Raw genomic sequence first — 20,897 nt, 5'->3', positions numbered from 1 at the left:
GACTTTCAAACCCTTATGGAGGTGGGTGATAGGGTGGTTTGTTAATAGGCATTTTAGGCTAGGCCAAGAGTTTCCTGAGTGAAGCTTTTCCCCTGGAGGGTCCCTGAAGAGGTGTACCTATGGAGTAAGTGTCTATAGTGATCCCAGTCCTGTGAATAAGAGATGGCTTCCTAAATTGCCAAATATGCTTTTTCATGGAACTACTGCAGACCATCCACTAAATGTGATTGGCTATAAACTGTCGAGTGGTTCTGGAATGTACAATATATTGATGTGATGTTACTGTTATGGCATTCCCTGAGTATAATCAGTAAAGCAACTCTATTCACGTGTGGACATTTTTCCTCTGAGATTAAAAAGGTCAATAAATGGGAATGTCATGTTAAGGCTTATGGAATAGAGTGGGGCACAATGTGGTGGAGGATTTGGATTTATCTGGAGGGGAAGTGTTCTAACATGTAATGAACAGGGGGCAGGACTTATGCTTTTGATGCCATTACTAGTAGCCAATCGCAAAGTCCCTTTAACAAGTGTGAACAGCAAGCTTCCATGAAGGTTTCCTCAAGCTTTTGCAAAGCTTCGAGCAAGCTTTGAACAGTTTTCTCTATGCCTTTAAAGTTGGTGCTATTAATATAAATGAAGTATGAATGAATGAATGAATAACCATTTTAATGAGGGTATTTTTTATTGCAGCCTCTTTCCACTTTTAAAAAGAAACCCTTATGGAAGTTTGCAGACCGTCATTAAGGTAAATAATGAATTTTCACATATCCTAGTTACAACTGTTATGAGAGTTCATAGATCATCACAGAAAGGGACACCGCCATATAATATATGCATCAGATGTGCGAATTATGAATGTTATTCATGGGTAATTTTCTTATGTGGATAGGATATCTACTCAAATATAAAGTTACGCACATCACCTACCGACTGCAATTGGATATTTTCTGCATATAAAGCTAGGATGATTCTGTCCTGTCTTAACACTTTGATTGTGATCAGTACAATTAGCACCTACAGAGAAATGGTAATTATCTGGAAAAATTTATCTAGATTTTTTTATGAACTTTCCTCCATTTCAGGTAATGGAGAGTTTTGCATGACATGTAAGCTATTTAAAATCTCTTTTAGAAGCATATGCATTTTAGATCTATGAATATCCAAAGATTAATTTGAGATTAATTACTTTTGTAACCATGAAGAAGATCAATACTTAAATACAATCTCAACAAGATTGTAAAAGTTGCTTTATTAATATATTACATTTTTGTTGACAACATTTTTGGACTTAGAGCACATTGATTGATTTTGTGATTGGATGATTTTTGTAAACGATTTATTTCCTTGAGGTTTTATTTCTTATGAACCATAGTTAATTTCTTTATTTTGTTTAATTCCAGTTAAACTTGAATAAAGCTAATCTCTAACAACATATACTGTAAATATATTTAGAATTATTATATTAATTTTTTGTATTGCATTGATGATATTTTCATTTCATTTGGCGTTAATTAGCAATGGATATCTCCTGATTTTTTTTTTTATCACTAAAGGAAAACTGGCACATAATAGTAAAAAAAAATATATAAAACAATCTCTTTTTCAAAGTGTAGCTGTAAACGTCTTGCACATTTTCCTTTTTTTTTTCTTAGCTAAACCACACTGATACTCACTTACTGACTCTGATACTAGATTAAATTTTTTTTTTTTATTCTACCTAAAATATACTGACCCTGATCTTTGACCCGACTTGTGACCCCTGACTTTTGATGCTGACCTGAGTATAACCTGAGCATAACCTTTGACCTTAACCCTAACCCTGACACTGATCTAGATCAAACCCTTATCTACATTATCTACTATATTTTTTACACACACTTTTTTGTTTGCAATTTTCTCCTCTAGCAAGGAGAAAGAGATACAATGTATATTTTTATCAATTCAAGAGGTTTATAGAATATTTATGTATATTGTTTGGCAAGGACATCAGCTGTGTGTATATATATATATATATTGTGCTGTTTGGTTACACTTGCTAGATAAACCCTACACTTTGTTATGGTCTTTAATTTGTATTGTCCAGATGAAGAACCTTAGGTCACATTTTCTGAGGTGGTTCTTTAACTTTATTTATTTAAAATGTGTTAATATTTCTCTTTATATTTCTCTTCCCTGTCATACTTTATACTGTATACTGTATACCCTCTGAATAATGGAACAAACTCTTTAAAGGTAACTACGAATAAGACAACTGGGTAAAGTTCAGTTCGCTGAGCATTTGATGAATTGAGAGGTTTAAAAGACAGAGCTGAACTCCCCAAAAATCTATTGAAGCTGAATCTTTTAGATTTTTTTATGGTCCAATGCATGGCTAAACAGTATATAAAAATACTTCTAATGAAGCTTAAAAGAGAAATATAGCCAAAGCTTTTTTAGCCAGATTTCTCTTCTGGATCAGAGGAGTGCACTTACTTGCACACAGCTGCTCTAGGCTCTGAAAAGATCCAGACCATATTGTATAGATCCACCCAGATGCAGAATCGGCAGCTGTCTCAGCTTCCCAGTGCATGACAGAGAGCTAGAGTAAGCGCTGGAGGGGCAGAGAGTGGTGACTGACAGTCACCACTTTCTTTTCCAAGCTAAAAGAGAACTGAGCTATCAGCGGTCAAGTGAGTCAGCAGGGGACAACTACAGTATCATACTAATGCTGCAGAATGGAGGTGAGTATACTGTATATGTTAAATTAAATACCATGCTTGGATGATAACTTAAAGCTGTACATTACATTACAGAGAAGTACAATTTTAACCATTTGAATGTCATGATCCCTTTAGAGACAATGGATGATGATCTGTCATTTAGCAGAAGCAGTAAAACCTTAAAAAAAGACAAATTCCTGGACTGCTTCTACTGGTAAACAAATCAGAGGGGGATCTTTCCTTTTTTACACGTGGTGGGTCCTTATTTAATTTTATATATTTTTAAGGGAAATGAGTAAATAGGGGATCTAATGTGCCCCATCCACATACCCCTGATTGGCCCTTTATTCTATTAAGCTCTCCCATGAAAATTTCCACATTATCTTGGGGACTGGATATGAGGATGAGTCCCTTGTCCCCTTAACTTAGGGGCAAGGTGCCTTGCAAGGGGAAAGGATTCTACTTCTTTATTTGCAAGGTAACTTCCCAATGTTAAAGTAATGTATTCTGGTATTTTTCATGAGATGAGTGCATGCTCACTTGCATTCCTTTCCTCCTCAGGCACATGCCTAGAAAGGGGTTTGGTTTGAATTTTAGGTGGAAACTATACACATTTTTTTTACTTTTTTCTTTTAATGTGTATTGTGCTTAACCACTTGCCCACTGGGCACTTTCACCTTTATCCTGCCCAGGCCAATTTTCAGCTTTCAGGATTGTCACATTTTCTTTTTTTATCTTACCTAAACCATACTGATACTCACTTACTGACTCTGATACTAAATTAAAAAATATTTTGTTTCTGTCATAACATTTTGCAAATAAGTATTTTTTCTTCTGAACTGATGTGTGCTGATGAGGCTGCACTGATGGGCACTGATAGGCACTGATAGGCTGCATTGATTGGAACTGATAAGGCTACACTGATGGGCACTGATGAGGTGGCACTGATGGGCACTGATAAACTGCACTGATTGGCACTGATGAGGAGGCATTGATGAGGCAGCACTGATAGGCAGCACTGATAGGCACTGATATGCTGCACTGATGGACACTGATTGGTACTAATGTGGGGCTGCACATATAATCAGGGCACTGATGATCAGTGCCCTGATTATCAGTGTAAATATCCCCTGTCACCGGATAGCTGGTTATCAGCTTTCCTTTCTTTACACAGTGACAGCGCTGAAGAGTTGTGATTGGACACAGCTGATCACATAGTAAAGGGCTGCTGTGATTGGCTCTTTACCTCAATTTGTGATAAGCTGTGTCCGCAGGACACAATGATCCCAAATAGACTGGTATGGGTCAGAATTGGGGTGCACACATAATGCTCACCATTTTCCTGGTCACTTAGGCTGCATGCCTGTATAAGAGTATGGTATGAAATTTTAAGGGGGACCCCACATCTTTTTTTTAAACACTTATTGACCTCGCTATAGCAGAAAGAGGGCTACAGTGCGGTTATCCAGTTCTGGAAGGGCATCTATTGCCTCAGGGCATGCATTGAGCACGCTTTGTGATCATTGTGTCATGTGGACACAGCTTGTCACAAATTGAGGTAAAGGGCCAATCACAGCAGCCCTTTACTATGTGATCAGCTGTGTCCAATCAGTTATCCTGTGATAGGGGATATTTACACTGAAAATCAAGTGCCCTGATTATATGTGCAGCCTCCCATCAGTACCAATCAGTGTCCATCAGCACAGTATCAGTGCCTATCAGTGCTGCCTATCAGTGCTGCCTCATCAATGCCTCCTCATCAGTGCCAATCAGTGCCTATCAGTGCCACCTCATCAGTGCCCATCAGTGCAGCCTTATCAGTGCCCATCAATGCAGCCTATCAGTGCCTTTCAGTGCCCATCAGTGCAGCCTCATCAGCACACATCAGTTCAGATTGCTGTGCGTAGGGCAGCACATTCATGAGGATGGGTTACCCTATTTGTGATGAGTGGAAATGCTCCATAACACCTCCCCTCCTCGCTAAATAAAAAAAATGCATGTGAAAATGTGAGTTCCCGATATGCAGAGATGTGAATGGGGCTTGACAGCTGAGTGTTTCTGTCCACTCCCTTCTATGTACTTGTATAAAGATGGCCAAAAAACTATGCAATCTGATTGTATACTGTGTCTTTAGTGAGAAGGGTGCTCACTGATTGATTGCATTTCATTTAAAAAATGTGCAGCTGGGAATGGGAGCGTAGATGATGCAGGGTGTGTGCTAATGAGATCAGCCAGTCAACTCCTTCCTGTGTCATGACCTACAGTCTGTAAGGATGTAAGACAGAAGCAATAGATACGTTTGGAATCATTGATGTAGGACAGTAAGGTATGTGCCTGTAGATTTTATGGAAAGCTTTGATATTTTTGCAAAAAAAGTACATGAATGCTATATTGGTGCATAGGGGAGCTGGAATTTAGTAAAAAAAAAAGGTGAAATTAGCCTTTAAGCTTTAGTTATGACTTAATTTGTTTCACACACTAATGCCCCGTACACACGGTCGGACTTTGTTCGGACATTCCGACAACAAAATCCTAGGATTTTTTCCGACGGATGTTGGCTCAAACTTGTTTTGCGTACACACGGTCGCACAAAGTTGTCGGAATTTCCGATCGCCAACAACGCGGTGACATCAACCACGTACGACGACACTATAAAAGGCCAGTTCAGAACCAAGCGCGGCACCCTTTGGGCTCTTTTTGCTAATCTCATGTTAGTAAAAGTTTGGTGAGAGACGATTCGCGCTTTTTCAGACTTGTGGCTTTCAGATCGTTTTCTGCAGTTCAGTTTGTGCTTGTGGGTTTGTATCTGCTCTTCAGTGCGTGCAAGCAAGTTCCGCGTGACTTTAATTAGTCATTGTGTTCTTGTTCGTTCATTACTGTTTTTCAGGTCACTCTTCACAGGCCTTGCTGTTCTTCAGTGCGTTCTGTTACTTCGTTCTGAGCAGCCGACCGTTTTCTAGCCATGTTGCGTATACGTACTCCTCGTAGAGTTCGTGCTGTGCAGGGGCTTGGTGTTGGGGTCCTGACCTTGATACAAGTCCAGTCCATGAACAGGGTGGGGAGGAGTTCATGGACCAAGAATTGGTTGCTTCAGCGTGACCAGTTCTCTCATATGCCTTTGCTCCGTGAGATCCGTGAGAATAATCCTGATGATTTCAGGAACTTTCTCCGGATGACGGACCCCGTATTTCACCGTTTGTTGGCTTCGCTGACCCCCTATATTAGCAGGCAGGATACCTGCATGAGGCAAGCCATCACTCCGGAGCAGAGGCTGGTCGCTACCTTGCGGTATTTGGCCACAGGGAGAAGTCTGCAGGACTTGAAGTTCTCGACAGGCATCTCCCCCCAGGCTCTGGGGATCATTATCCCAGAGACCTGTTCTGCCATCATCCAGGTCCTACAGAAGGAGTATATGAAGGTAAGATTTTTATCCTTTTATATCACATTTTATTGTATTGAATGTTTGATAATATATTGTATTTCTTCCCTCATTCCATAATTACCATGATTGTAATATGCTGTTTATGTCCCCTTTGTCCTCATGCATGCTGGATTTTTATGTAATTATTATTTTAGGTCCTTCATACATATTTGCCCTTCAATAACCTCCCCAGCATGGTGTCTCCTGCCCTATATTCACCTCATGTAGTCACTTAACAATGTATTTTATCAGCTCCATAGTAGTGCTTTACCCCAAACACCCCCTAAAATGTTTGGAAATGTTATTTTTGATTTAAATTCAGGCAGAGTGGCAGAGGCTTTTTTTTGTGGTGTCCCCAAATTTTTTGTAACCCTCCCTCCCCCAACTGCTAAGTCAGCTGATCCCAATTCTCTATCTTCAATCATCTATCTGCTGACTTTGCCAAACCCATACACACTATACCCATCTCTTTAGTGCTCAGATGTATGGATGAATTCCCCAAAGCATGTAGTGCAAGGGTCTGCCTGTATACTTTCAAATGGTACTGTTTAAAGTTTTTGTATCCTATTATTATCTTGATAGGTAATAGCAGAATGTCCAAATGTGCTCAAATGTGTACAGTGTGTATTTATATCTTTGTATTATGACACTTCTTACCTGTCCAGTGGGCTGCCAATAGTGTAACTAAGGAGGGGCTGTTCCAAGTCATACCCTGTATTTAGGCATTCATCTCTCAATGAAGTGGAGAGGGTTACCTGTCCAAGATTCACCCCCCCTATAATGTTAGAAATGGCCCATGAGAGGGGGGGATATGATAGGTGTACCTTATACTTTGGCGTTGTTCAATTCCCCTTACTAAATGCTATCTGGAGGTTGGCCAAGAATGTTTGTGTCTAATCTGCTTGCCATATTTATGTGCAAAAATACTAATTTATTTTTGTTTTCCTCAACAGTTTCCTTCCACGCCACAGGAATGGCAGACTGTGGCCTCCCACTTTGCCCAGCGGTGGGACTTTCCTAACTGCGGAGGGGCAATTGATGGGAAACACGTCCACATCATCCCACCACCCAACCCGGGGTCATACTAGTTCAACTATAAGGGGTTCAATAGTATTGTGATGTTGGCGGTGGTGTTGGCTAATTACGACTTCTTGTATGTGGACGTGGGGAAGAATGGCCAGATGTCCGATGGTGGAGTCATCGCCCAGACGGAGTTCTACAGGCGTCTCCAGAATGGCAGCTTGGACTTGCCACCTCCAGAGGACAATGTGGAAGGACTCCTATTCGTCTTTGTTGTGGATGAAGCATTTGCGCTGGGGGACCATTTTATGCGGCCATTCCCGATGAGCACCCTCACCCCGGAAGAGAGGGTTTTTAATTACCAGCTGGCCAGAGCCAGAAGAGTGGTGGAGAACACAATTGGAATCATGGCCAGCCGGTTCCGCCTATTTCTGACACCCATCCATATGGGGGAGTATAAACTGAATCATATAATCCTGGCATGCTGTGTTCTACATAACTTTTTACGCCAACATTCTGCCAACTATACGGGCTCAGTTGGGCCTGAGGCCGGAATTCTACATGATACAACCCTGACAGCGCTTGAAAGTGGCCGTCCTGGCTTGCCCTCCCTGAGTGCCCGTGATGTCCGGCTAAGATACCTTGAGTTCTTTGCGGGTAGGGGGGCCATCAATATGCCAGAAAATTTGTGAAGCATTTATCAAAAAAAAAAAAAAAAAGCTAATCTTTGGTGACATTTACTGCTTGTTTTTGTTTTAGCTGACCCTGACAGCAATGTGGGGAGTCCTGAAAATGGCGTGATTGTGTAACCTTTTATACAAAGCACTGTTGGGTGTTATTTACTAAAGGCGTAGACACTTTGCACTACAAGTGCACTTGAAACTGCACTGAAACTGCACTTGTAGTGCAAAGAGGATTTGCCCTTAGGAAATAACCCCCATTTTCACAGAAAACAGCAATTACATCACCACAAAAGTGTTGTAGCGTTGAGACAATAATCCACACATTGTTGATTAACACACTTTTTAATACCTGCACAATCACATGTGCATTTAGAAAAGGTTTTTAAAACAAACCAACATGTTTGTTGTATAACAATTTTTGGGGTGGCATTATCAAAAATAGAAATGTCCATTTACGATACAACAGGCATGTGTAAAACCAACAAGACTGACAAAAAAATTGAACTTACAAAGTTCACATATGGTAAAACTTGAAGGCAATATCAGACATGAGTATTTAGGAACTGTGTTTGATATTGCGTTCAGATGGGGTGAAGTCACCCCTTGAAAAGCCAAATTTGGAAGATGCACACCAATTTACGAATGTCAACATGTGCTAGCTGCCATCACGGGGGATCAAGCGACGTGTTTTGGGGGAGCAACCCCTTCCTCACCGCTACTTTATTATTGAGGAAGGGGTTGCACCCCCAAAACGCGTCCATTGATCTCCCGTGATGGCAGCTAGCACATGTTGGCACACTGTGTGCATCCTCCAAAACTGGCTTTTCGAAACAAAAATTTTCAGATTGTAGCACACAAAAAAAGAAAGTGATTTTGTGGGGTTTTAAATTCGCCCCAAAACATCAATGATGTTATTATTTTTTTGAATAACATCATTGATGTTTTTCTTGAGGTTTTCGAATTGTAAATTACACCCCATGATCTCCCCGATCAGGATCTGGGCACTTTCTGATGTGAAAGGATCTCGACCAACAACATCACGATCACCTAAAAAGAGAGAAAACAAACAAAAACAGGTATCAAAAATCTGCCGGCATCCATCTCTTACCTGAGCCTGTGGTCGCAGACACTCACCTGTTGTGGTGACTAGTTCAACCACGTCTTCTTCCTCCTCCTGCTCAGCTTGGGTTGGGGGTATTTCCCCTTCTTCCAGAGGTGGGGGGTCTCTGGTCTCCTCGGATGAGGGGTGTGCTCCGAGTCTTTTCTCCCCTATGTAAAACAAAAATGGTATAATTAGCACACAGATATTTGATGGACGAAATCTAAAGATGAAACATTGCTTGGAAGTGGTGTACAATTGTCTATTTGGGCAGAGTTCCAAGATGTAGCATTTTTATTGTCCTTTGTCAAGCTTCAATACTTTACCTGTCTTGTACAAGCTTCACAGATGGAGACCCCCCTATAGTATACACCGGAGCACCTGTGTGGGCCCCATAATAAAAAGGGTGTTCTTGTGTCCCACACTAGTGCTCCAGCGTCCAAATGTGTAAACAGCTGCTGAGTGTCCTCTCCTTACACAGAATTTAGTTTGCATTTCATTCTAGTAACAAATCCATCTACACAACCAAATATTTTTCATACAAGTAGGCCCTAAAAAATGTAGGAAAATGCATATGGCCTAAACAATGGTGTTTTATAGGCCGAAAGAAAAATGTTTGATACGAACGAATAATGTGCCCATGAACATTAAAGTTGCCATTTTAAACTGTACAACAATTCAGAAAAGCATATGGAGCAGCACGAACGTAATAAAGACAAAAAGAATAGGAACACAGCACAACTACTTACTTTTTTGCAGCACTCTCCGGATCTTTCGGTACTGCTCGGGCTCTCTTAATTTCAGGTCCGACCACCGCTTCCTGAGCTGATCTTTCGATCGTCGTACCCTGAAATTCCGGTGCAGACTTTTGACCACTTTCACAATGATCTTGGCCTTTCTGATATTGGGGTTGGGGTAAGGTCCATACTTTCCATCATAGTCGGCCTTTTTCAGGATGTCCAACATCTCCAACTTCTCCCCAAAGGACATATTTGTGGCCTTAAATCTCCTTCTGGATCGGGACGTGTCCGGATTCGGGCTTTTCTCCTCCTCGTTCCTGTAATTAGCACGCACCTGCTGTGTATCCGCCATGTGCTCTTCCCCCCACTGCGCAGAACGAAAAGGGGTGGGGAATAGACTAGAAAGAATGTCAGGGGCAGGCGGAGTTACACGCATGCGCAGTGTGTATAAAGCGTACCACACGTGCATATTACTTTCGGGTTTGTCTTGTGTTGTGTCTTGCAGTGAAAATGGATATCTTTAAAGATAGTGACTTCATGGCAATATTCATTGACATGTTCAGGGAGCTGCCTTGTCTGTGGGAGATCAACCACCCACATTATAGGAACCAAACAAGGAGGAAGGCAGCGCTGGATCAATTGTTGGAAATTGTGAAGCAGGTGATCCCCACAGCAGACATCACATATTTGAAGATCCTAATTGGTGGCCTGAGGAGCACATATGTAAGGGAGCGCCAGAAAGTCCAGGATTCGCAGAGATCCGGAGCAGCAGATGACATCTATGTCCCCAGGATGTGGTACTATGACAGGCTGCATTTTCTGGCAGGTCAGACTGAACCCGGGTCATCACTCTCCAGTCTTCCTTCCACGCTTCCTTCCCCTCCAGCTGAGGCTTCTGACGCCCAACCTGGGCCTTCCAGGCAGCAACATGTGGAGGAGCCCAGCTTGAGCCAGGTATAGCATTCCTCTAAATATTTCTGCTTGTCCAATCAATGATGTTAACTAGATGTTAGTTTGGAGTACTAATTTAGGATTGTGATTGATGATGCAAAAACTAAAACCATGTCCCTTTTTCATACACAGGGAAGTCTCAGCCAGGAGGTGGCCGGGCCGAGCAGGCTGCCTGATCTGCAGGTCCCTCCCCTACACCTGGAAAGAGAAAGTGGCAGGAGGAGGAGTGCCCTAGAGGAGGCTGCCATAGGCCTCTTTTGGAAGGCTACAGAGGCCCTGGGAGCACCACACACCGTGAAGGATGACTTCGCTGCCATCATTGCCTATAAAATGCAGAGGATGGAGGAGGGACAACAACTCATGTGTGAGTCCTTAATGTTGGAGGCTCTTAATAAGGTGTTGAGGGCCCAAATAACATCTGATACACACCATTGTGAACTCACACATGGTCCTCCTCCTCCTGCAGGTCCTCCTCCTCCTCCTCCTTCTCCTCCAGGTCCTCCTAGTCCTCCTCCTCCTCCAGGTCCTACTCCTCCTCCTGCCACATCTCCAACAGCAGAGCCACAGCCAGGAAGGAAGCGTGGAAGGAAGACCAGAAAGTGATGACCCTGGATCCAGTCTGGTCTGGCAAAAGATGCAGCCTCTTGTGGTACCACAGCCTGGGGACACAGATGTCATCTGCTGCTTTCCGGATCTCTGGGACTTCTGGACCAGACTGCACTTCCTTACATATGGACTCCTCAGGCCACCAGTTTTGATGTTCAAGAATTGATGTCTGCCCTGGGGGTCCCAGGCTTCGCTAATTTCTGCTGTTTATCCAGTGTTGCCTCCCTCTTTGTTTGGTTCTGAGCCCTTAATAAAAGAATTTTGGTTTGAATTATACTTGCCTATGTGTGTTTCACTTCAAAAAGGACAGTTTGTTTGTGAGGATTCAGGTACATTTCAAATATACAATGTGAAATTAACAAGGCACACCAACACCAAACAATCTCCTTGAGATTAAATTAAAATAACAAGATATTTAGGTAATCTCAATTAAAAAAAAAGAAAGACGCTTGTGAGAAGTGTGTGTGAATATGAGCAGCAAAACTACTTAATTCTTCTCACATTATAAAGAAGAAGAGAGTGCGCTGTATTAAACCATTTTTAACATTGCAGCGTGACGAAAGTGCTGTATCCATTGCGAACGCTAATTTTACCAGACCGAGCTGTTCCGTGTCGGAATTTCTTCTGAGCATGCGTGGCACTTTGTGCGTCGGAACAGGCCACACACGTTCGGAATTGACATGATCGGATTTTGTTGTCGGAAAATTTTATAGCCTGCTCTCAAACTTTGTGTGTTGGAAAATCCGATGGAAAATGTTCGATGGAGCCCACACACGGTCGGAATTTCCGACAACACGCTCCGATCGGACATTTTCCATCGGAAAATCCGACCGTGTGTACGGGGCATTATCGTGCATGAAGCAGACATAGGCAAACATTAAATTTACTATTTGTATTAAGTTAAGCTCAACAAATAACTAGGACTAGGTTTCTCTCTTTGTTGTATGAACTGTGGATCTTTTATTGGTTGCTGGGAGGCTTCATTTCTCACATTGTACTAGAAAGATCACAGCTTCATATTTATCCCCATCTTGGTTAGGATCTGCTGGTGTGTGCAGCTCCATTTATCTTTATTTGAAAAAGAATAAGCTTTCACTTACATTTTTACACTGGCTTGCTGTTTAGCATTCTCCTGAGAATAAGGGCTAGGTCACCAATACTGATGGATCGTGTAGACTGTGCTCATTTTATTTGGGCAAATATACTGTCCCAGGTCTGGGCATCAGGGAGTCTCATCATTTTTCTAAATATCAAAGTAGTAGTAGGCAGCTGTAGGTTCTGTGTCAATGAAGAATATTATTATGTATATGTCATGCTTCTAGAAGTTGATTTAGGTAATCAGGACTACTTGCCCCACATTATGCAGACAGCTAGATCCTGCAAACATCTTTTTTGAAGGGTGCCTCGTCCTCTTCCTATCTCTAAAACTTCCAGTGCTGTGTGAGTTAATAGCTTCAGGTCTTCTGTGAAACTGCTGTGAAAATGTTTTCTCCTTCTCCTGCAAAAAGTTACTTTGTAGTGTGCACTGCCTGTAACACCATTGTTGAATGAGGAAAAAGATCCTGTCACTCATCAGATGAGAGTCAATGAATACAGTATATATAAATTACAATAGTATGCTTACACTGCATGTACACCACAGAACATAATCTCTTAACCTAAATTGCAAATCTTACACTGATTTTTAATGCATACAGTGCATTTTCAGTTTTCTGTGTCTTTGAAATTTTAGATAATGCTGTGTTTTGCCTCGTACACCCGATTGGTCATTCCGACAACAAAATCCATGTTTTTTTTCCGATGGATGTTGGCTCAAACTTGTCTTGCATACACACGGTCACACAAAGTTGGTCGTCAGTTCTGAACATCAAGAACGCGGTGACGTACAACGTGTGTGACGAGCTGAGAAAAATGAAGTTCAATAGCCAGTGCTGCTCTTCTGCTTGATTCCGAGCATGCGTGGCACTTTGTGCATCGGAATTGTGTACACACGATCGGATTTTACCTGAACAGATTTTTTTTTGAACCAGATCTCAAATTTTGTGCGACGGAAATTCCGATGGAAACTGTCCAATGGAGCCTACACACAGTCGGAATTTCCGACAAAAGGCTCCCATCGAACATTTTCCATTGGAAAATCAGACCGTGTGTACGAGGCATATGTGTCTTCTTCTCTTACAATGTATAAAAGCAAAACTAATGCTATGCCTGATTAAACTGGTTCTAAAGCCTTAAAGTGTTTGTAACCCTAAAAAAAAAGATAGAGCTCCTGTTCCCTTATAGCATATTAAACAGCACAGGGCTTGTGCTGTCTAATCTGTCCCTTTCTAAGATGTATTTCCAGCTCCACAGGGGAGATACACCTTTTAGGCAACACTCGGGCTATGACCAGGAGGAAAACACAGGCACCGGGACTGCGCTCACTGACAAATTTCTTCATGCAGCCAGTGGGCAGAAACAACCAAGATAGTGCCCAAAGAGTGACCGCTCTCCCCTTCTGCCTCACACACAGGCACAAGCAGCTACAGACTTACCTCTCTGACATGGAGGAATCCACTCAACAGCATGGTGACCCTCCAGCAGCAGACAGAGGTAAGAGAGCAGCAGAATACCCTGCACACTTTCCTCAGAAGCAGCCCTCTGTTAAAAAATGTTAAAAAACTTCACTGGGCAGATCAGCCTAAGACTCACACAGGCATGCCAGCAGATCACACAGCCTTCCCTGCTTCAGAGGCCCCTGCCTCTGAGCATACCATTAAAGCTATGCTTCTCTCCAGGCATGTACTGGCCATCGGGAGTTTCCAGGTGGATCGATGGCTCAGTAGGCCGGTTTCAGTGACAGTCTATCAAAGTAATGGCTGTGCAGCTTGTGCAGCCATTAATTTCAGCACCCGTGTCCCCTCCCTCCTCCTCCTCCTCTTGTGTATGACACAGACATGTCATGGAGCTTGCGTTTGAATTCTTAAGCGGCGTTGTAACAGAGTCCCACCTCCTACACTGGCTTCTCCTCCAGGAGGAGCCGGTGAAGGAGGTGGGACCCTGTTACAGCGCCGCCGAAGAATTCAGATGCAAGCTCCGTGACACAGCGGGAGATACCCGCTGTGTGAACCAGGCACTGGTGAGTCTGCATTAGGCACAGACTGAGGGACTCAGAGACAGCATTGATGGGCACAGACTGAGGGGCTCAGGTTTGATGGGCACAGACTGAGGGGCTCAGGTTTGATGGGTACAGACTGAGGGGCTCAGAGTCAGCATTGATGAGCACAGACTGAGATGCTCAGGATTGATGGGCACAGACTGAGGGGCTCCATTGATGGGCACAGACTGAGGAGCTGCATTGATGGGCACAGAGAATGAGGGGCTCAGCATTGATGGACACAGACTGAGGAGCTGCACTGATGGGCACAGACTGAGGGGCTGCATTTGATGGGCACAGTGAGGCTGCAATTGATGGGCACTGATAAGCTGCATTTGGTGGGCACTGATAAGGCTGCATTTGGTGGGCACTAATAAGGCTGCATTTGATGGGCACTTGATGGACACTGGTAGGCTGCATTTGATGGGCACTGGTGAGGCTGCATTTGATGGGCACAGCAAGGCTGCATTTGATGGGCACAGTGAGGCAGCATTTGATGGGCACAGTGAGGCTGCATTGATGGACTCTCATGAGGCTGCATTTTGTGGGCACTTATATGTATACAGTATATGCCCCCAATTCCCAACAAAAATGATTCTTTAAAGGGTAAGTTCACCTTTGTACACATTTTTTTTTCTTGTAAATTCCAGCTCCCCTACACACCAATATAGCATTCATGTACTTTTTTTGCAAAAATAGCAAAGATTTCCAGTAAATCTACAGTCACTTACTTTTCTTGTTCTAATCCACGTTTCCAGATGTTTACATTAGTAATGTCTTTCTTCTTTACAGACTGCAGATCATGACACAGGAAGGAGTTGACCACCTGACCTCATTAGCACACACCCTGCATCATCCACCCACCCATTCCCAGGTGAACATTTTTTAAATGAAATGCAATCAATCACTAAATACACAATCAGATTGCATAGTGTATGGCCATCTTTATACAAGTACATAGGAGGGAATGGACAGACACTCAGCTGTCAAGCCCCATTCACTACTCTGCATAGCATGAACTCGCATTCCCATATGCATTTTTCTTTCTAGCAAGGGAGTGAGGCGTTTTGGAGCATTTTCACTCATCACACATAGGGCAGCCCATCCACCTGAATGCGTTGTCCTACACACAGAAATTGCCCCAAAGAAGCTTCAGCACTTTTTTTAGAGTGGTGCTTGGTGTGATTCTTCCTGCGATTATTGGTGCAGCGCACTTCGGAAATGCAAGGAAACACACAAATGTGAAAGGAGCCTCATTGTTCTTGTGTTACTGCACCAATTTCACTTTCAGGCCTCATTCACATCTAGCATAGTGGGAGCGCACATTTTGTGTCTCGTTTTTCCTGTGACACACATAGGGCAGCCTTTTGATTTCAATTGGCTGCACTACATGTGGCTAAAGCGGGATTTCGGCCGTAAAAAAAAAAAATTAAAAGTCAGCAGCTACAAACACTGTAGCTGCTGACTTTAAATAAGTACTTACCTGTCCTGGGTGCCCGCAATGTCGGCCGCCTGAAGCCGACCCGTCCCTTGGCTCTTGAGTCCCGGCACCGCCATCCTAGGTAAGGGAAACAGGCAGTGGAGCCTTGCGACTTCACTGCCAGTTTCCTACTGCACAAGCGCTGTGAATGGCCCCGTGGTGTTCTGGGAACACGCACAGTTTCCAGAAGACAACGGGGCCACTCACCAAGGAGCAGAACACGCCGCAGAAAAGGAAGAGGCAGATTAGGAAGACTGCCTAGCAACAAGGGTTTAGGTAAGTTTAAAAACATTTTTTTTTCTAATTTTTTTTTAATCTTTTTCTAGGATTTTTGGTGAATTTTTTTTTTCAGGGTGGCCCTCCACTTTAATGGGACATTTTGGTGCTTTGTGGGTTGTGTGTTTTTTACTGTGTGTTTTGCAACATTTGCCCCTAGTTTTTTCACATGGCAAAATATATGTTTGCTTCTGTGTTTGGTGTGCTGTTAACAATTAATGTTGCCTGCAACATCCTCACAGCAGTATTAGCTCTATACTCTCACCCATCAGCTAAGGTCTGGACCTCTGGCATGACTTTAAACCCCCTTGACATCATCAATGGCACAAGACAGGGGTGCCCCCTCTCTCCTCTAATATTTGCCCAAGTGATGGAACCCCTTGCTGTAGCTATAAGACTCCACCCTTTAATATCAGGATTACAAGTAGGGGACACTACCCACAAATTAGGACTGTATGCTGATGACATCATTATAATCATGATCAACCCTCTTCAGTCCCTTCAACCCTCCCTATATAAAGTTAACTGCTCTAAGTCTAGCTTGCTGGGAATCTGCCTGGATCAAACTACCAAAACACTCCTCACATGCTTGTCTCTGTTTCTGTGAGCCCCATTCTCAATGCTTACCTACTTAGGAATACAACTAACTCAAGCAAAATGCTTTGCACAAACTACAAAACCTTCCTCAAATAACTACAAGATCTCTGCTCGTCTCTCTGCTCCGTCCACGCCTTGTGGGCTGGCAAGATAGCTCTATCCAAAATGTTTCTACTGCCTCATCTACTTTACTTGTTCCATACCCTCCCAGTTCCAGTATTAACATCCCAACTGGACATGCTCCAACAAACTCTCAACAACTTCATCTGGGACAGAAAGCACCCTAGAATTAAACACTATAATGTGCACCAATCTGCTAGCTGTTGCTTGGATGCATTACCAACCAACATCATCTTTACTAAGCACAGTAAACACAATGAGGAAAGTCTGGAACTCCATTCACTAACTCTTCAATGATCTTTCAAAAATGTCTGCTTTCCCATGTAATTGCTAGAAATCTTGAGCAACGACTTATCCCTATCTTCCTGGATAACAGCCGGTGCCACCACAATTAGTGATATTCTAAAAAATGGTCATTTACGCACCTTCCAAGACATACACACGAAGTATAACATCCCCAATAAGGATTTTTTCAAATATCTAAGAGTGCGTCACACCCTTGCATCGATCACCTGCTCAGACAGACCACTCACCACCGACATCATCCAAATCTACGACCACCCGACATCCTCTTCGAATGGATCTTCGCCTTTCTTTTTTTTAAATCAATATGTTTTTATTGAATATTTCACAGAACATAAATGAAAAACATATAGAAAAATAGTCACTCAGATATGCACTTCTTCAGCTTATGATACAGTCTTGAGGATTATTCTATAACAGAGTCTGTATACAATAGACACGTAAACCAAGGTAAAAAAAATGTGATATATAAAGTTATCTTGCTAGATCAAGAGTGAGAGACACCACTCCCCTGCCCAAGCACCCCAACTGGGAACATGCTGTACAGTACAGTATGGTTTATAAGTGATACATTTAGGTCTTATTTTTCATTGTGTACCAATCTACCCATTTTTCCCATGTTTTTTGGGCTTTACTGTATGTGTTTTGAGTTGATGCATATAACATCTTGTACGCTGTGTGAGTGTTAGTCGTATTGATTACTTCATGTAGAGACGGGGTTTGTTGACCAATGGCTCATTATCATTAATCGTGCACTCAAAAGAATGTACAGGGCTATGATCCTGTACTCTGGTGGAATTAACTCTATGTCTAAGGATAAAATTGCATTTCCCGGTGACATGGATACTTTAATATTGAATACTTGTGAGATTACTCCATAGACTCCTTTCCAAAAGGGGATTATAGTGGGGCAAGACCAGAGTATATGGTACAATGTTCCCACAGCACCACAGTTCCTCCAGCAGGTATTTGAACTTTGTGGTGAGAATTTGGCTATTCTATGGGGTGTTAAATACCATCTGAAGAGGATTTTCTGCGATAATTCCCATAAGTTTACACTCTTTGTTGCAGCATACGTAATGTGTAGTGCCTTTCTCCATTGTTCCAGTGAGTAAGAAGTATCTTCTCCCAGGCAATCATATGAGTTGTTTTCAAGGGTATATCCTTATTTTTTAGTATATTATAGAACAACGATATACCTTTAATCTTGGTGGTAGGGTTTGTATAGTATTCAAATACTCCCCATGGCATCTCAATATTTGTTTTCAGGTTGGTGCGTAATAGATGTGTAATCCTATGGTATGTGTAATATTCTGAGTTAGCTAGGTTGTATTCTTTTTTTTTTTTTTTTTAAATTTATTTTTATTCAAATTTTCCTTATAAGACACAAAGACATAAAGACATATACAAATTGGTTGTCTAGCTTGTACAGGTAATATCGCAAGTACATCAGGTAAAAAAAAAAAAAAAAAAAAAATGAAAGGGAAAGAAAAAGAGAGGAATACATCCATGCAATACAATTTTAACATGTAAGTGAAAAGGGGATTTTTGGAATTTTTGGGCCGCCCCCCCACTGCCCATAAAGGCCTATACCTATTAACTAGGAATTACATTTAATCGTCGATTCTTGGTATCGTAACTGAAGCTAGTCCAACATTAGTAAGCAATGTTCATTTCCTCCAGCCACCCACTCCAAACCTTATTAAATTTCAATTGGCAGCCTCTATTAAGATAGGTATCTTTATATAGTGGAAGATTATCGTTAACCAAACGTTTCCACTGGACATTTGTGGGGGGATAGGGCTTCTTCCATTGAAATGTTATGGTTTTCCTAGCGTAAAATAGAAGCAAGCCAATCATCGTGCGTTTAGCTACAGCAGGAACTAATTTTTTTATAAGGCCCAACATACAAATCTCCATAGACAGTGGTAGATTAGTGGATGCAATTTTATTGATTAGGCCTAGTACCTCCCCCCAGAATTGTTGTATCTTTGGACAATGCCAAAAGATATGGGAAAAATCTCCGGGGGTGTAGCTACATCTCCAACACTTAGGGGAGTGGGCAGGATTTATCAAATGAAGTCTGTGGGGAGTGAAATACGCCCGGTGGACTATTTTAAATTGGACTAACTTGTCACGTATAGAGACTAGCGAACTAAAAGGGAAGTCCCAAACACCATCCCAATCTTCGTCACTCAAAGCTGGAATGTCACGCTGCCAACGGGACAAAAGGCCGTCCAACGGAGGCAAGGACTCATAGATTAAATGCTGATATATGTGAGATATAGGTTTTTTTGCACAACCGGATCTAAGAGTAGTCTCCAGTTTAGACTGTATTAATATACAGGACGAACGTGGGAATTGGGCTTCGAAAGCATGCGAAAGTTGAAGATAACGGAACTGATAGTGCTGCGGAAGATTATACTGGGAGGAAAGCTGACAAAAAGAAAGCAGTGAGGTGCAAGACACCACTTGTGAGATTAATTTTATACCATATCTAGTCCATATCTGGGGGTCAATAGATTTGTAAAAATGTGGTAAATTGGGGTTTAGCCATAGGGGTGTATTAGGGGAAATTCCCATCTGGCTGTGTTTTTCAATAGCCAAGCCCATTTTCCAGGCCCGTAAAGTAGTAAGCATAGACGGAGTTAATAAGTGTGGGGCACATGGGCCTCTGTAAATTAGGTATTGAAGAGATTCCCAGGAGCCTGCCACGGTGGCCTCCAAAGCGGAGGCCACATTGGTTTTATCAGGATTTAGCCACCAGACCACTGTCACCAGCTGTGTCGCCAAAAAGTACTTATAGCAATCCGGAAAGGCCATACCACCCTGCGATAGTGGCCTCATTAATGTAGTTAACTTATATCTCGGTGGTAAGGAGCCCCAGAGAAACTCTGAAAAGCGTTGGTTTAGTTTAGTAAAGAAGGATTTAGGAATCCACTGCGGGGAATGGCGGAATAAATATATGAATTTGGGGATGACCTTCATTTTAAGCAAGTTGACCCTTCCCCATACCGATAGGGGGAGATTATTCCATGCCTTGAGTTTAGCTTTCATATCCCCCACTACCGGATCCAAGTTTAATTTAAGAAAATCTGAGGCTTGTGCAGAGACACAAACCCCAAGATATTTAAAGGAGTCAACCCACTTTAATGGGCTATCTGGAGAGGATGTCAATTTGGCTGCTTGATCTATTGGAAATAGAGTAGATTTTGGCCAGTTTACCCGGAGGCCCGTTACCATGGAGAAAGTGTTGAGGAGTGACAGAGCACCCTGAAGTGATGGACCCGCGTCCCCCAAAAATAAAACCATGTCGTCAGCATACAGGGCTACCCTCTCCTCCAGCATGCCTATCCTAAGCCCCTTAATATGAGGTGATGTACGGAGAGCCTCTGCAACTGGCTCTATAGCTAGAGCAAATAGAGCCGGAGAAAGAGGGCAGCCCTGTCTAGTTCCCCGAAACAGTTGAAATGGAGTTGAGAGTCTGGAGCCCAAACGAATCGATGAGATGGGACACCTATAGATCACCTGCAACCATGATATAAACCGTAGTGGAAAACCCATTCGACGTAGAGTCTCCCACAAAAAGGGCCACTCCACAGTGTCGAATGCCTTTTCTATATCTAGTAGGGCAATAGCTCTGGTACCGGAGTTATTGTGTTGGGCATGAATATTGGTAAAGAGTCTCCTAAGATTAACGTCGGTTGACCTTTTAGGCATAAATCCTGTTTGATCAGAGTCAATAACCGAAGGTAATAATGGA

The 20,897-nt window shown here is 42.5% G+C and overlaps 1 protein-coding gene across 12 annotated transcripts in view; it reads left to right on the top strand.

Moving 5' to 3' along the window:
* Positions 1-20,897, top strand: part of CDH12 (cadherin 12) — a 1,995,427-nt gene that overhangs the window by 396,620 nt on the left and 1,577,910 nt on the right. For 9 of the 12 annotated variants that reach the window (XM_073630876.1, XM_073630875.1, XM_073630868.1 and 6 more), the window contains exon 2: positions 694-748. The exons of the other annotated variants lie outside the window; for them this stretch is intronic. The gene's annotated coding sequence lies outside the window, so the exon portion shown is untranslated. The remainder of the gene's footprint in view (positions 1-693; positions 749-20,897) is intronic. 12 annotated transcript variants of the gene reach the window in all.

The sequence above is a fragment of the Aquarana catesbeiana genome, linkage group LG05, assembly GCF_042186555.1.
Source record: "Aquarana catesbeiana isolate 2022-GZ linkage group LG05, ASM4218655v1, whole genome shotgun sequence".
In the NCBI taxonomy this organism is placed as follows: domain Eukaryota; kingdom Metazoa; phylum Chordata; class Amphibia; order Anura; family Ranidae; genus Aquarana; species Aquarana catesbeiana.
The sequence above is the reverse complement of the archived record's forward strand: the minus strand, read 5'-3'. Positions and strand labels throughout refer to the sequence as shown.